This window comes from Lepidochelys kempii, chromosome 3 (genome assembly GCF_965140265.1).
Source record: "Lepidochelys kempii isolate rLepKem1 chromosome 3, rLepKem1.hap2, whole genome shotgun sequence".
Classification (NCBI taxonomy): Eukaryota; Metazoa; Chordata; order Testudines; family Cheloniidae; genus Lepidochelys; species Lepidochelys kempii.
Window position 1 is genome coordinate 139,722,425 of NC_133258.1, and position 15,755 is coordinate 139,738,179.

The 15,755-nt window shown below is 39.2% G+C and overlaps 1 protein-coding gene across 10 annotated transcripts in view; it reads right to left on the reverse strand.

Annotated features, from left to right (window-relative positions):
* The window catches only part of CEP170 (centrosomal protein 170), a 181,855-nt gene that overhangs the window by 164,006 nt on the left and 2,094 nt on the right, over positions 1 to 15,755 (reverse strand). The window lies entirely within an intron of this gene.

Genomic DNA, 15,755 nt, shown 5'->3' on the forward strand with positions numbered 1-15,755 from the left:
CAATTTCTAAATTAATTTTGCGGCAGTCTGATCAATATCTTGCTACAATATACATATGTTTTATCTGCTTAATTCCGTTTCTCCACTTAGTCTGTTACTGTGTCAAAAAAGGGATTGTGTTACTACTGGGGGAATTCTGTGCCACTGTGCAATGCAGAATTTTACAGAAATTAACGCTGTGTGTGCAGAATTTCCTTTCCCACACAGAAATGGGCTGCAATGTTGCTAGCTGCCATTAGGGGCCGCTGGACCTGGCAAAACGCAGCTCACACAAAGAAAACACTGCTCGGGGAAGGGCGCTAGAGGGTTTCTGGCAGCTGCAGTTCCCAGCATCCCCTGAGGGAAGGAGAGGACAGCGCACAGGAAACTGTGCAAGCCTGGGACTGAGCATCAGGCTGTTTATCCCTCTGGATCCTTGGGCTCTGCGGGGGAAGGGGTGGGTGTCTGGGCAAGATGGGTCCCACAGTTGGGCTCTGGAGGCGGGTGCGAATATCTCGGCCAGGGGGGCCCTGTGGCTGGGCTCTGCGGGGAGAGGAGTTATGGGTGTCTGCCCCTCCCCCAGTTCGGGGGGAAGGGAAGGGAAGGGACAGTGAAACAGGAACTAGGTCGTCATCGGAGTTTCTTTTAACTCTTTACTCCTAGGTGAATTTTTGTGTATGTCTGTATTGTTGCAGACATACTGCTGATAGGTATTTTGAAATAAATTACCAAAATGATTGAAACTGGTGTGTTTAAGTAGTTATTTTGACAAAATAAAATTTGCAGAATTTAAAAATATTGTGTGTAGAATTTTTAGGCACAGAATGCTCCCAGGAGTACTGTGTCAAAACAGGTATGCCATAATCTGTATTGGCTATGATAATTTCTCCTCCAGTTGCCCACAAATGTTTTCAGACATTTTACATCAGATCAAAACCAGGCTAAAAGATCAGTAGCGATACTGGATTTGGCTAAACTGTAATTCTATGATATCATGTTGTTCTGAAACAGAAGCATGATAAAATGGTGGCTGAACAATATCAGGAGATCAAAGAACCAGAACTGGCAAAGCCAAGTGAAGCAATCAGTATAACTCAATCTAGCAGAAAAAGGTATAACATGATCCAATGGCTGGAAATTGAAGCTAGACAAATTCAGATTGGAAATAAGGCATACATTTGTAATGGGAGAGTAATTAACCACTGGAACAATTTATTAATAAGGATTGTGGTAGATTCTCCATCACTGGCAACTTTAAAATCAAGATTGGATGTTTTTCTAAAAGATATGCTCTAGGAATTACTTTGGGGAAATTCTATGGCCTATGCAACACAGGTAGTCAGACCAGACAATTACAATGGTCTCTTCTGGTCTTGGAATCTATGAATAATTAACTAACCTAACCTGTAGACAAGCTCATGAATAAACTTTCCTTCCAAAACTGTCTAGTCTCTTTGGTTCTTTTTGTGTGGGAGCTGACTTTCCCAATTGTTTCGACTTTTCATTTGCAGGGGTAACAGCCAGTGAAGATGGAGCTGGATGAATATAAAAATGCTCAAAACCTTTGGACAGCACGGACTATCTCCCAACAGCACATTGTGAAGTTGCTGAAACTGAGGCAGGGGTAGCCCAAAGATCTATGAGAGTGATGGGTCATCCTTCAGGATAGGTTATAGATCCTTGATGATGCGTTGGAGAGGTTTAGTTGGGGGGTGAAGGTGATGGCTAGTGGCGTTCTGTTACTTTCTTTGTTGGGCCTGTCCTGTAGTAGGTGACTTCTGGGTACTCTTCTGGCTCTGTCAATCTGTTTCTTCACTTTAGCAGGTGGGTACTGTAGTTGTAAGAACGCTTGATAGAGATCTTGTAGGTGTTTGTCTCTGTCTGAGGGGTTGGAGCAAATGCGGTTGTATTGTAGAGCTTGGCTGTCGACAATAGATCGTGTGGTGTGGTCTGGATTGAAAACTGGAGGCATGTAGGTAAGCATAGCAGTCAGTAGGTTTCTGGTATAGGGTGGGGTTTATGTGACCATCACTTATTAGCACTGTAGTGTCCAGGAAGTGGATCTCTTGTGGGACTGGACCAGGCTGAGGTTGACGGTGGGATGGAAATTGTTGAAATCATGGTGGAATTCCTCAAGGGCTTCTTTTCCATGGGTCCAGATGATGAAGATGTCATCAGCGTAGCACAAGTAGAGTAGGGGCATCAGGGGACGAGAGCTGAGGAAGCACTGTTCCAAGTCAGCCATAAAAATGTTGGCATACTGTGGGGCCATGCGGGTACCCATAGCAGTGCCGCTGATTTGAAGGTATACATTGTCCCCAAATGTGAAATAGTTATGGGTGAGGACAAAGTCACGAAGTTCAGCCACCAGGTTTGCATTGACATTATCGGGGATACTGTTCCTGATAGCTTGTAGTCCATCTTTGTGTGGAATGTTGGTGTAGAGGGCTTCTACATCCACAGTGGCTAGGATGGTGTTTTCAGGAAGATCACCGATGGATTGTAGTTTCCTCAGGAAGTCAGTGGTGTCTCCAAGATAGCTGGGAGTGCTGGTAGCATAGGGCCTGAGGAGGGAGTCTACATAGCCAGAGAATCCTGCTGTCAGGGTGCCAATGCCTGAGATGATGGGACGTCCAGGATTTCCAGGTTTATGGATCTTAGGTAGCAGATAGAATACCCCAGGTCAGGGTTCCAGGGGTGTGTCTGTGCAGATTTGTTCTTGTGCTTTTTCAGGGAGTTTCTTGAGCAGATAGTGTAGTTTCTTTTGGTAACCCTCAGTGGGATCAGAGGGTAATGGCTTGTAGAAACTCGTGTTGGAGAGCTGCCTAGCAGCCTCTCGTTCATATTCTGACCTGTTCATGATGACGACAGCACCTCCTTTGTCAGCCTTTTTGATTATGATGTCAGAGTTGTTTCTGAGGCTCTGGATGGCATTGTGTTCTGCATGGCTGAGGTTCTGGGACAAGCGATATTGCTTTTCCACAATTTCAGCCCGTGCACGTCGGCGGAAGCACTCTATGTAGAAGTCCAGTCTGTTGTTTCGACCTTCAGGAGAAGTCCACCCAGAATCCTTCTTTTTGTAGTCTTGGTAGGAAAGTCTCTGTGGGTTAGTATGTTGTTATTTCTTGAGTCCGAGACATCAAAATAGGATTCCAGGTCACCACAGAACTGCATCACGTTCGTGGGGGTGGAGGGGCAGAAGGAGAGGCCCCAAGATAGGAAGATTCTTCTGCTGGGCTAAGAGTATAGTTGGCTAGATTAACAATATTGCTGGGTGGATTAAGGGAACCACTATTGTGCCCCTTATGGCATGTAGTAGTTTAGATAGTTTATTGTCCTTTTTCTTTTGTAGAGAAGCAAAGTGTGTGTTGTAAATGGCTTGTCTAGTTTTTGTAAAGGCCAGCCACGAGGAAGCTTGTGCGGAAGGTTGTTTTTTTATAAGAGTATCTAGTTTTGAGAGCTCATCCTTAATCTTTCCCTGTTTGCTGTAGAGGATGCTGATCAGGTGGTTCCGCAGTTTCTTTAGAGTATGTGGCACAAGCTGTCAGCATAGTCTGTGTGGTATGTAGATTGTAATGGATTTTTTACCTTCAGTCCTTTTGGTATGATGTCCATCTGTTTGCATTTGGAAAGGAAGATGATGTCTGTCTGTATCTGTACGAGTTTAATCTTCTATTATTTCAACTACCATTCTAGCTCTGTGGTTCCCCAGAAGTTTTGGGCTGATTCTGCCCCGTGCTTGCCTGACCACCACTATGGCCCCCTCTTATTTCAAGCTATCATACACATTAGCTGCATCTCACGTGTCTTCTGGACACTCTGAATATCTGCTGTCTTTTTTCTTCTCTTATTTCTTATACATGCAGTTTCTTTTTGCTGGTCTATCTTTCTATTTTTTATTCTTACTTTGGATACCATGTTACCTTGGTTGTCTCCCAAGCCTCAGGTTGTGAGAGAAAGGTTTTCCCAGTTGTGTTCTCACCCTCCCCACACCAGTATTGCGCACCACTGCTCCCTGCAGCTTGCCTGGTACAACCAAGATCAAAGGGAACAGAGTTGTGTAATTCCACCTAAAGAAACAGAGAAGTGCACTCCCCCCAGCAACCATGCTATAGAACAGACCAAAGGCAAACACCTTTCTTTAGCTGGCACCCCTCCAAGTTAGGAACCCTAGCCTTAGACAGCTAAATGCTAGAAGATATAAATATAAAATAATAATATAAAATCAGCATAATTTATATTATTTTAAACAGCCGTGTCTGTCGTGCTTCACCCATCTTCATTTTAAGACTTGAAGAATGTCTATCTTAGTTTGAAATACCACATAGCGCCTATATCTAGTATCCAAACTTGGCATGCAACTTCATTTCTCAAAGTAGGATTCAACAGAAAACACTATGTATAGGATTTCTTGTAGAATGTTTGGACTGAAAGATTTACAAGAGATTGCAAGTTGAATTAAGAAGTTGGTTGGCTAGTACTTACTACAGAAACTGCAATGCCATACGTAATAAAAACTTTAGTCTTAAAAATAATATTTTAAATAAAATCCTATTTTACAGACTGTGTGACAGACTGCAGCCTTATGTTCATCACTTTTACAATACTATGATAAATTCTATACAAAGTATGCCTTATGAGGTATCATTTGAAAACTCAGTCTACTGAACGTTATTGTCCTGGTAAAATGTGTGTAGCAACATTGTATGTAAACTTAAGATTCTACTGTAAAACACTGCTGTTTAGAAAAGCAGCCCAAACCAGTTCCTCAGAGACAAAAGGTTAGCCAGCACCTCAGCCAGGCGTCAACATGATCAAGTGGACTATTACAGGGTTAAGTGGCCATTCTTTGGCCGGAAGAAGTGTATGAGCAAAAAATTTACATCTTGGCAGACTGACTTGCTGTCACCTGAACCCCAGCTGGAGATGATTCTCAGAGAGGAGGGAAAGATATTAAAATGAGGAACAGAGGACACAAATGAAGTCTCTCTACTCATGGCATCAACGTTTGGAAAGACAAAAGCAGCATCATTGAACCGGGCGAGTAGTTCTGGGTGACAGATCCAGCCACACTGCTGTGAGCATGTGGTGAGAAAAATCTTTTTTTTTTTTTTTTTAAGTTCACTTAAAAGTGTTTGGGAAACTCCATTCGAGATAACAGGCTTTGTGCTTATTGTTTTCTATTAATGAAATGGACTTTCTTTGAGCTTGTACTGCACAGAAGAAAAGACCTGGGTAGTACAAGCTGCACATTTCTGGGGACAAGGCTGGGACTGGGAATTTGCTGGTGTCACTCTGCAATAGAATTCAGGAGTGGCTGGCCAGAAGTACTCATATAATTCAGCTGGTCGCAATTTTGCATGCTAGAGACTATGTCTAAACAGATAAGGAATCATTCTCACTGCAAAACAGTGTAAAAAGCACCCAATTAGAGAGCTGAGGGGACACAGCTGTCCAATAGTCCAGACTGTAATCTGGAGAATGTCATACACAGGTTTTAATGCTCCAGGACAAATTCTGATTGACTTACAGCCAATAAATTTCAGTGAGGTTGAAACAGGTGCAACTCAATGCAAAATGTAACCTCAATGCATAATAAATTAATTACCTAATTATCTGCAGTATGGTCTAGCAAAATAATTACAATGCGATATTTTAAAGGTTATTTTATTACAGATAAAAAGTACTGACTATGAAAATATTCAAATGAACAACTGAAACATAAGAACGGCCATACTGGGTCAGATCAAAGGTCCACCAAGCCCAGTATCCTGTCCTCTGACAGTGGCCAATGCTGGGTGCTCCAAAGGGAATGAACAGACAGGTTATCATCAAGTGATCCATGCCCTGTCACCCAATCCCAGCTTCTGGCAAACAGAGGCTAGGGACACCATTCCTGGCTAATAGCCATTGACAGACCTATCTTCCATGAATCTATCTAGCTCTCTTTTGAACCGTTATAGTATTGGCCTTCACAACACCCCCTGGCAAGGAGCTCCAGAGGCTGACAGTACGTTGCGTGAAAAAATACTTTCTTGTGTGTTTGTTTTAAACCTGCTACCTATTAATTTCATTCGGTGGCCCCTTGTTCTTGTATTATGAGAAGGAGTAAATAACACTTCCTTATTTACTTTCTCTATACCACTCATGATTTTATAGACCTCTTTTGTCGCCTCTTTTCCAAGCTGAAAAGTCCCAGTCTTATTAATCTCTCCTCATATGCAAGCCGTTCTATAACCCTAATCATTTTTGTTGCCCTTTTCTGAACCTTTCCCAATTCCAATATATCTTTTTTGAGATGGGGTAACCATATCTTCATGCAGTATTCAAGGTGCGGGTGTACCATGGATTTATATAGAGACAATATGATATTTTCAGTCTTATTAATTATTCTTTTCTGGATGATTCCCAACATTTTGTTCGCTTTTTTGACAGCCGCTGCACATTGAGTGCATGATTTCAGAGAACTATCCACAAGGACTCCAAGATCTCTTTCTTGAGTGGTAACAGCTAAATTTAGACCCCATCATTGTATATGTATAGTTAGGACTATGTTTTCCAATGTGCATTACTTTGCATTTATCAACATTAAATTTCATCTCCCATTTTGTTGCCCAGTCACTCAGTTTTGTGAGATCCTTTTGTAGCTCTTCGCAGTCCGCGTGGGACTTAACTATCTTGAGTAGTTTTGTACCATCTGCAAATTTTGCCACCTCACTGTTTATCCCTTTTTCCAGATTGCTTATGAATATGTTAAACAGGATTCAGCCTAGTACAGATCCCAGGGGGACACCACTATTTACCTCTCTCCATTCTGAAAAGTGACCATTTATTCCTACCCTTTGTTTCCTATCTTTTAACCAGTTACCAATCCATGAGAGAACCTTCCCTCTTATCCCATGACTGCTTATTTTGCTTAAGAGCCTTTGGCGAGGGACCTTGTCAAAGGCTTTCTGAAAATCTAAATACTCTATATCCGCTGGATCTCCTTTGTCTGCATGCTTGTTGACCCCCTCAAAGAATTCTAGTAGATTGGTGAGGCATGATTTCCCTTTACAAAAATCATGTTGACTATTTCCCAACAAATTATGTAACAACATTTCACTTTTTTATGTCTATCATTGACAGCTGCAACATTTAGACAAACAGAAGTTAAACTGAACACAGAAGAGAATGCCTTCTCATTAAAGTCCTGCCTCATTAATTATGATTCTGGCTTATACATTATCCCAAAATAATGGGATTTATTTATATAAATATATTTATATATTCATTTATACCTGCACAACATCATTGGAAACTATGGCATTTTACAAGTGTAACTGAAGGAGAATTTGGACCTGTGGTTGGAATATCATGAACAGTTCTGAAGATTATGAGCAGGAATATAATCCAGCTCTCCCTCAGTTACACTTTTATAGTTCATAGTGCTTCAGTGCTAACAGGAATAAAAAGTAGTGGAATATTATTTTAGTCACAAAAATGAGCAGATAGATCTTTGAATACACATGGGAGCAGAGATTTGTATAGTAAGAGGCGGCCATTTTTTACAGAGGCACTTTTCAGAGCATCCTCAGTGAAGCGCTGATAAGGTGAGAGTAATAACCTTTCAACTACATTAGGGAGTTCTGAATATATCTGACAAACATATTAGATACCATGTTTGCAGAATAACAGCTAGATTTTAAACACAGCTAATACTCTTGTTTCTTCATCAGACATGGAAGTTACTGAAAAAAGCTTAAAATGACTAAGGCAAAAAAATTATCCACTTATGTACTTCTCCCTTAGTAAACTGAGGTACTACACAACTGCAATGATGCACATTCTTCAGCGACACAAACTCATACAACTCTTCAGCTCTATTTGTCAGAATAATCATCCAGGTCATCCAAAGGTGATCATGGATTTAAAAGAACCTCAGGGAAAACAAACAGTGTAGGAAACCTTAATGTCCTTCTGCAACCTGCAGGACTTTCCTCCTGAACATGGAAGATACTCAACAATAAAAAATTTAGACCATAAAAACCAAATAGCCAGAACCAAAGAGAGCTTTTGTTTAGAAACATACAAAACTATTTATATGCTTTTATGGCTGACTATCTCTATTTGTGGTCTCAGCTGGCAAGTTGGCTAAGAAATTATTTGTGTCATTTTAATTAGATTTTCTTAATTCAAAAGTACATTAGGATTAATACATTACTATTTAGGAGTCCTGGTGGATGACCAACTAACTCCAAGTGTGAGGCCATGGCTAAGAAGGCTAATGCAATACTTGGATGTATAAACAGGGAAATATTAAGAAGCAGTAAGTAAGTGGCATCACTGAACATGGCACTGATAGAGATCATTACTGAACTACAGTATCTAGTTCTGGAGTCCACATTTCAAAAGAAGGAAACTGAAAAATTAGAAAGAGCTCAGATGAGTTACAACAACAATTTGAGGTCTGGAAAACCTACCTTACAATGAGATTTATGAAGCTCAATCTATTTATTTTATCTAAGAGAAGGTTAAGAGATGGCTTGATAATCGTCTACGAGTACCTACATGATTCTGATAAAAGACAGCTCTTTAATCTAGCAGGAAAAGGTATAACAAGATCTAATTGTTGGAAGCTGAAGCTATACAAATTCAGATTGGAAATAAGATACCTGTTTTTAAAAGTGAAAGTTATTAATCTTTGGAACCACTTACGAAAGAGAAGGATTCCACTATCACTTAGAGACTTTAAAATCAAGACTTGGTGTCTTTCTAAAACTTATGCTCTCACTCAGCACAAAGTTATGCAGTTGATGGAGGAATTCTTGTGTGAAATTCTATGTCCTATGTTATTTGGGAGGTCAGATTAGATGATATAAGGGACCCTTCTAGTTTCAAACTCCATGAATATATATTCTAAGAAAGAAAACAGTATTTGGCTATCATGACAAAAGGTAATATTTTTCTGCAACTCACATAAAATCCTAAATACCTAAGTATAAGAGATTTAATTAACTTTTACAAGTAAGTATTTACATTTATGGTTTCATGAACCCTGATTGCATATTTGTGATAACTTTGTGATTCTTACACAGTGATTTTCATCTCTACAGCGTTTTATAAATGTTAGCTACATTAGTGTATTAAAAAAAAACAAAACAACAAAAACAAAAAACCCCAGACAAAAAAATATTGCAATTCTGATACAATCAATCTGATTAGCCTGCAGGTCTTTAACCATATGAGAATTTGGCAAATGGCAAAAAAATTACAGTCACAAGAGCAACTGTCTAATTTAGATTTTAATCTTAAATCCAACAGCTTCCCCCCGTTCCTCCCCTGCTATTACGGGGTTATGTTTATTTCTATTTTCCTATGCCCATAATATACTTATAAATATTACAGTGATAGGTGAGTGGAAAATGTTTTCATTTTAACTGGAAGCTTTTTATGTATGTAAGAGCTTTCCTTAAAGCTCTGTACAATAAGAATGCACTGAAATTACTGTGGCACAATCTAAACAGAGTAACTGGTGACAAAGGAGGACTTTCCCCAATGGAACATACACGGAACAGATCTTTTAAAACAAAAACCAACTTATTTTGTCAGTATTTTTCTCTATTTCCCCTACTATTATTGAAGATAAGTATACTACACAACTCATTTTCTACTGCTTGACCATGGGCACAAGTAATAATCCTGTATTTATAACAAATGTCTGTTAAAGAAGAAGTGATTGAGGTTACAAATGTAGCCTTGTGACCTCAGTACAGCAACAGAAAATGAGATGTTAAGGAGAAAAAAAATACTGGTGGTGTTTAAATAGTCTAAGCATTACCAAAAGAAGGTAGACAAGTAGAAGGTAAATAGATTCATTTTTTGAGCATGATACACTTGAATACAGGTGTAGAAGCAGGAATGCTAGGTGAAATGTTATGGTCTGTGTCATGCAAGTAGTCAGACTCAATGATAACAATGGTCCCTCTTTTGGCTTTAAAAATCTATGAGTATTAAAGTCACTCTGTAAAACATGATTGATATGCATCAGTCATAATAATGATTCACTGACAAAACAGCAGAAGCATTTCTGATGAAGGTGTTCACTTAATATTTTTTCCAATACCCAAAATAGTTCAAAATAACCAAACCTGACTAAAGGGCAAAACTGGTTCAATCACAGGCTCTGTCAACATTTGGTAATCGATATCGCCAACGTATATTGGAAGTATACTCCAATAGTATCTCCAAAGTATATTGTTTCAGACAAAAAGATTTACTTACTGATAAGTATTTTCAGTGTACAAGAACACTGTAGTACTTAAACAATAGTTTTTGACTTGTGTTTCTAAAGGTAATAGACATTAAAAATATGAAAAGTCACAGTGAAGGTAACCAAATAACATTAATTGTGCCCCAGAGCAACGCCCCCTCCCACCTTTCATTCATTGTTCTTTTAATACCTATTTTATAAAGATACATTTGTTTTTGGATCAAGGACTTATTCTAAGGGCTTTAGAGGTCCACATCCTAGACCACATCTCACATGTGGAGAAAATACTGCAGTTGGACTACTTTGCAGGCCACATTCACTCTGATATCAAGTGTTACTTTCCACTGGGGACCGAATGAGCAGACACTAAGAAATTCCAGGCTTTCTTTGTGCTGTTCTATTGCTATTGCTCCCAGGAGTGGCTCAGCTTTATGAAGATGTAAATTCAGCAGTATGTACATGCTCACCAGCATGAAACCACGTACATAACAACAGGTACCATAAGACTGAGCAATCTGGTCTGACTGCCAGTTCTGTCTAACATCACCCCTCTGAACATTAGTGACAAGGTGACAAGTCGCCTCGCAGAATTCGTTCCTTAAGGTGAAAGACATGCCACGGGTACCCTGTTTAACAATGTGTTTCAGCTGAGCCATTGTCCTAGCTCAAGGCACCCCATTTGGACAATTTCCCTAAGGAACCCGACATCACTGCCATTGGCAAGAACCAGCTTCAAACAAAGCCAATGCCTATCATGACAGATCCAACAGTGCAGACCCCTAGTTTTGATATCAGATGCCATCTTTGGATAAAACTCAATAGCTTCAGGTGTGGAATGATCAGATGTATTACAAATGATAATAAGTGAAGCTTATGTGACTCCTCCCTTTGTAACTATGGCCAGTTAGATGATGTAGCCCAAAACACTTGTTCAATGCTCCTCCCTCAGCTAACCAATGGTTAAGACACTTAGACTAACACACTTAATTTGACTGTCTATGTAGATAGTATACATATTGCAATTGCAACTTACTTAGTCATATGACATCCTCTTAAAAGGAGGTCTAAGACTGACAGGATACTTTGACTTTTCTAATACAGTTGTGAATCTTGCCAAAGATGCCTTTCCCAATCTCAAAACTAATCCAGTTTGCAAGCCATTGCAGTATGTTGAAACTAAACTTTATTAAGTTTTTAGGACAAGTTGCTTTTGACATAAGACATGACAAAAAAGAATTACATGAATTAAAAACCAAACATGATTAAAAACAGGTTTTCCTAAATTTCATCTGTCAAAAACAATATGTCCAAATCACCTTTAATTTGCATTAAAGTAGTATCTTCTAGCCACAGGCCATAGACGCAGATTTAAAGTGGAAATGGCCTTTTGAGGATTTTTGATGAGTAGGTGGGTGAATTTGAGTTTATAATGGAAAATAAACCTCAACTCTACAAGTCTACTGTATGTTCACAATTACTTACACACACAAACTACAATAAAAGAATATTAAGGATGCAAAGTGAAATACTCAAAAGTTGCGAAATGTCAGAATTAAGGTTGCCTGGGCAACCTTAATTTGCCTCATTGTGCATGTGAATTCACAGAATCACAGAAATGTAGGGGTGGAAGGAACCCAGATAGGTCATCTAGTCCAATCCATTGCACCAAGGCACAAGTATTATCTAGACAATTTCTTACAGGTATTTGTCTAACCGGTTTTTAAAAACCTCCAATGACAGAGATTCCTCAACTTCCTTAGGTTATTTGTTTCAGTGCTATCCCTACAGTAAGAACATTTTTCCTAATGTCTAACCTGAATCTTCCTTGCTGCAATTGAAGCCCATTACTTCTTGTCCTGTCCTCTGTGGTTAAGAAGAACAATTTATCACTCTCCTCTTTATAACAACCATTTATGTATCGAAGACTATTATGTCCCCCCTCAGTTTTCTCTTCTAGAGACTAAACCACCCCAATTTTTTTTCCCAATCTTTCCTCATAGACCTTTAACCATTCTTCTTACTCTTCTCTAGACTTTCTCCAATCTGTCCACATCTTTCCTGAAGTGTGGTGCTCAGAACTGGACACAATACACCAGCTGAGGCCAGTAGTGTGGAAGAATTACTTCTCATGTCTTGCTTACAACCCTCCTGCTAATACAGCTGAGAACGATGTTTGCTTTTTCTTGCAACAATATTACATAATACATTAAAAGTACAACTAAATATCATATTTAGTTTGTAATCCACTATAATCCCCAAATCCTTTTCTGCAGTACTCCTTCGTAGGCAGTCATTTCACATGTTATGTGTGCGCAACTGATTATTCCTCCCTAAACATGGTACTTTACATTTGTCCTTACTGAATTTCATCCTATTTAATTCAGACCATTTCTCCGGCTTATCAAGACCACTCTGAATTCTAATCCTGTCCTCCAAAGTGTTTGCAACCCGTGACAGCTTGTTATTGTCTGCGAACTTTATAAGTATACTCTCTATGTCATTATCTAAATCATTTATGAAGACATTGAATAGAACTGGACTCGACTAAGGACCCCACCCGATATGTCCTTCCACCTCAATTGTAAACCATTGTTAACTACTCTAAGTACGGTTTTCCAGCCAGTTGTGCACTCATCTTATATTCAGTTCATCTAGGCTATATTTCACTCTTTTGTTTATGAGAAGGTCATATCAGACAGTTTCAAAAGCCTTACTAAAGTCAAGATAGAAAAGAGTCTTTAATTACATGATCACATACTATTTCCCCCCTCCCCCCCCAAGACACCTGCTTCATTCAGCTCTACTGATGAATCACGGTAGCATAGTGAAGGAGGCAACTGACCATAAGTCTTTGCCTTATTTGTTGAAGAAATGTATTGAATGAGGCAGAAAAAGAAATGCTGGTCAATACAGCTACAGGATGAGGGTGAGGTTTAAAAATGTGCCAGAAACTTAATAGCCAGAGGCTAGTACAAAAGACGGAAAAAAGCTCTACAATAAGATCAACGGACAAAGTTTGGCACCATCACTACAAAACCCTTTGCTGCTAGGGAAAAAGAGGATGCTGGAATTCCTAGCAGTTGCTGTACTGAAACATTTCTTGAGGGCTTCACCTTTATTATTTCCAATTTCTGATTAACAAATCAGAAGCCCCAAGAAGAGATGAGTCTCTCTCTCTTCTCCCCATTCCTCAACAGTCTCCTGGTTGCTGGAATGTGTGAGGGTTTCCACTGCTACAGGCAACAGTTTCTGCAAAGGGGGGTTCTCTGCTATTCTGTCCTTCCAACAACCCCATGGCTGTTGAGAAATAGCGGTAAGGGATTCTGCAACTCTTCATTCTCCTAATTCATGAACAGCTGCAATGCCTGTCTCTTCTGTTAGTAGATTTCTCAGTAGTAACACAGAGAGACAGATATGACTCTGGTCAGTTTTGCGGCTTCTCAGGGAGTTCTGAACTACAGTGAAACTAATCAGATTCACCTCAATTTCATTCTGCTTGCCAAAGCTAACAGGAACAACTGTGCCACTGGAACAATTTGTTTAGAGAATCAGGGATCCAGCACAGAATTAGTTAACATTAAATAAGTTATATTTGTATTCATAAGGGCTAGAAACAATATTTTAAATGAAAGATCAAATTCTGCAAATGTTGATGGTTTAGGCCTTGTTCCAATTACTAAGGGAAGTGTCCGACTTCCCAACCACCAGTGAGCAAGTAGACTTTTCTAGATCCAAGAGAGTGAAGTGGATTATTTTCTGGTTTATATATCATCAGAATTGAAAGCTACATTCTACCTGCAGAAATTACTGGTGATGAAGCACAAGAAAGAAAGAAATCCCATCCTGGCTTTCAGATCCCAGCCTGAGTGTGCAATGCGGGCAGCTTTAAAACAAAACAAATCAACTTGTAAATGCAGCATATTTTATACAAAAATCAGAGCCAAAGATGGAAATCGCAATAAAGTTTTTACAGAGATGGCTTACAGTTTAGCTTGCAACACTGTCTGAAAATATTTTACTTACTATCAAGTAACTTCTAGATAAATATATTTTCTCTAATCTTTAAGTTATCTTTTCCAGCTTGATTATTTTGACAACATTTGGACAACATTTTGTGTATATTCTGCATCACTATTTTCCCACTTGTTAGTCAGTTTCCCCTGTTTCTGTGAGCCTTTCATCGAGCAACAAAGGAAAAAAACATTTTTAAAAACAGGGAAGTGCAACTGCATAAACATAAATAATGGTAGAAAAGCTCAAGAGCACCTGTTTTTAAACTCATTTTTTAATAGCAAACAAATTTCACGTTAATACCCTTTTGGATAAGATATGTTCTCCAACACTTAGGCACAATGAATACCTGGAAATTAGTCATGTGAAAACATGAGTGACAAAGTGGGCATGGTAGTATCTTTTACTGGACTAATTTGTGAAAAAGATGTGCTTTCAATCTCCACAGAGCTCTTCTTCAACCATGGGAAAATAGTTTTACTTAGTCATGAACTCTTAATTTTGTTTTTGCTCATATTAATGTTATAATTTTTGGCTCTGATTCTGCATACTGTTTTATATGGGCAAATCCTGAGCCAGCGCACAGTCCAATTCACTTGAATGGGACTCCATGGAGGTACCTGATCAGTGTAGTTGAATACTTTATGAATACCTATAATTTCACTGCAACTGAGAAGAGCCTGGTTAACTCACAAGTTTACCTATCACATCACCTTATGACAAAAGATCCGAAACAGGCATGTCATATCTTCAATTCATCTAAACCATAAACACTCCTCAACCTTCTCCCACTCCCCCTTAAATCCCTGCAGAATAGGTGGCCTGTTGTCAACTCATTTAAAAAATATTTAAGACAGTTGTTAGCTTATTGGATACTATCTCATGCTCTCAGATACCTTTCATTGAGAGTCAGCTTCCTAATGTCCATACACATACAGTACTACTACACTGAATGGTTGTGGTGTGTGCTTTATGCATTTGGCATTTCTCTGATTGGATTCAGAGACGCAACCGTAGCCCCGCCTGATGCCAATGAATAGACTGGATTTACTGAATACTAAATGTACCAGAAGGCAATTTTGAACAGAATCCCTCCTCCTTCCCCCAACCCTCACTGCAGAACCACTAGCATCCGGCTCCAAGCAGTGCATGGATGAGATCATGAAATAAAGCTCATCCATACAACTGTCATCTGCTTCTCAGTCGAGTCAGCTTCCTCTTCCACAGAATGCTTTATATTTGAAAAGCGCCATCAGCTTTGTGTTATATTAGTAACCCATTCATTTCCACTCCAACATATTCTTTCACAAAAGGCAAATTATTTTACCTTTTCCTGATAAACATTTGTAAGAACCCATGTCTATCAAATATTCGGGAAGTGCGGGTTTTGTTAACAATTAGAGAGAAACCTTATCAAAATACTCAAGATAGAGAGAAAGAAAGGGAGAGAGAAAGGAAGTAGACAAATAAGAGGGGAGATAATGGGTTTTCTCATTTCCCTTTCCACACACAT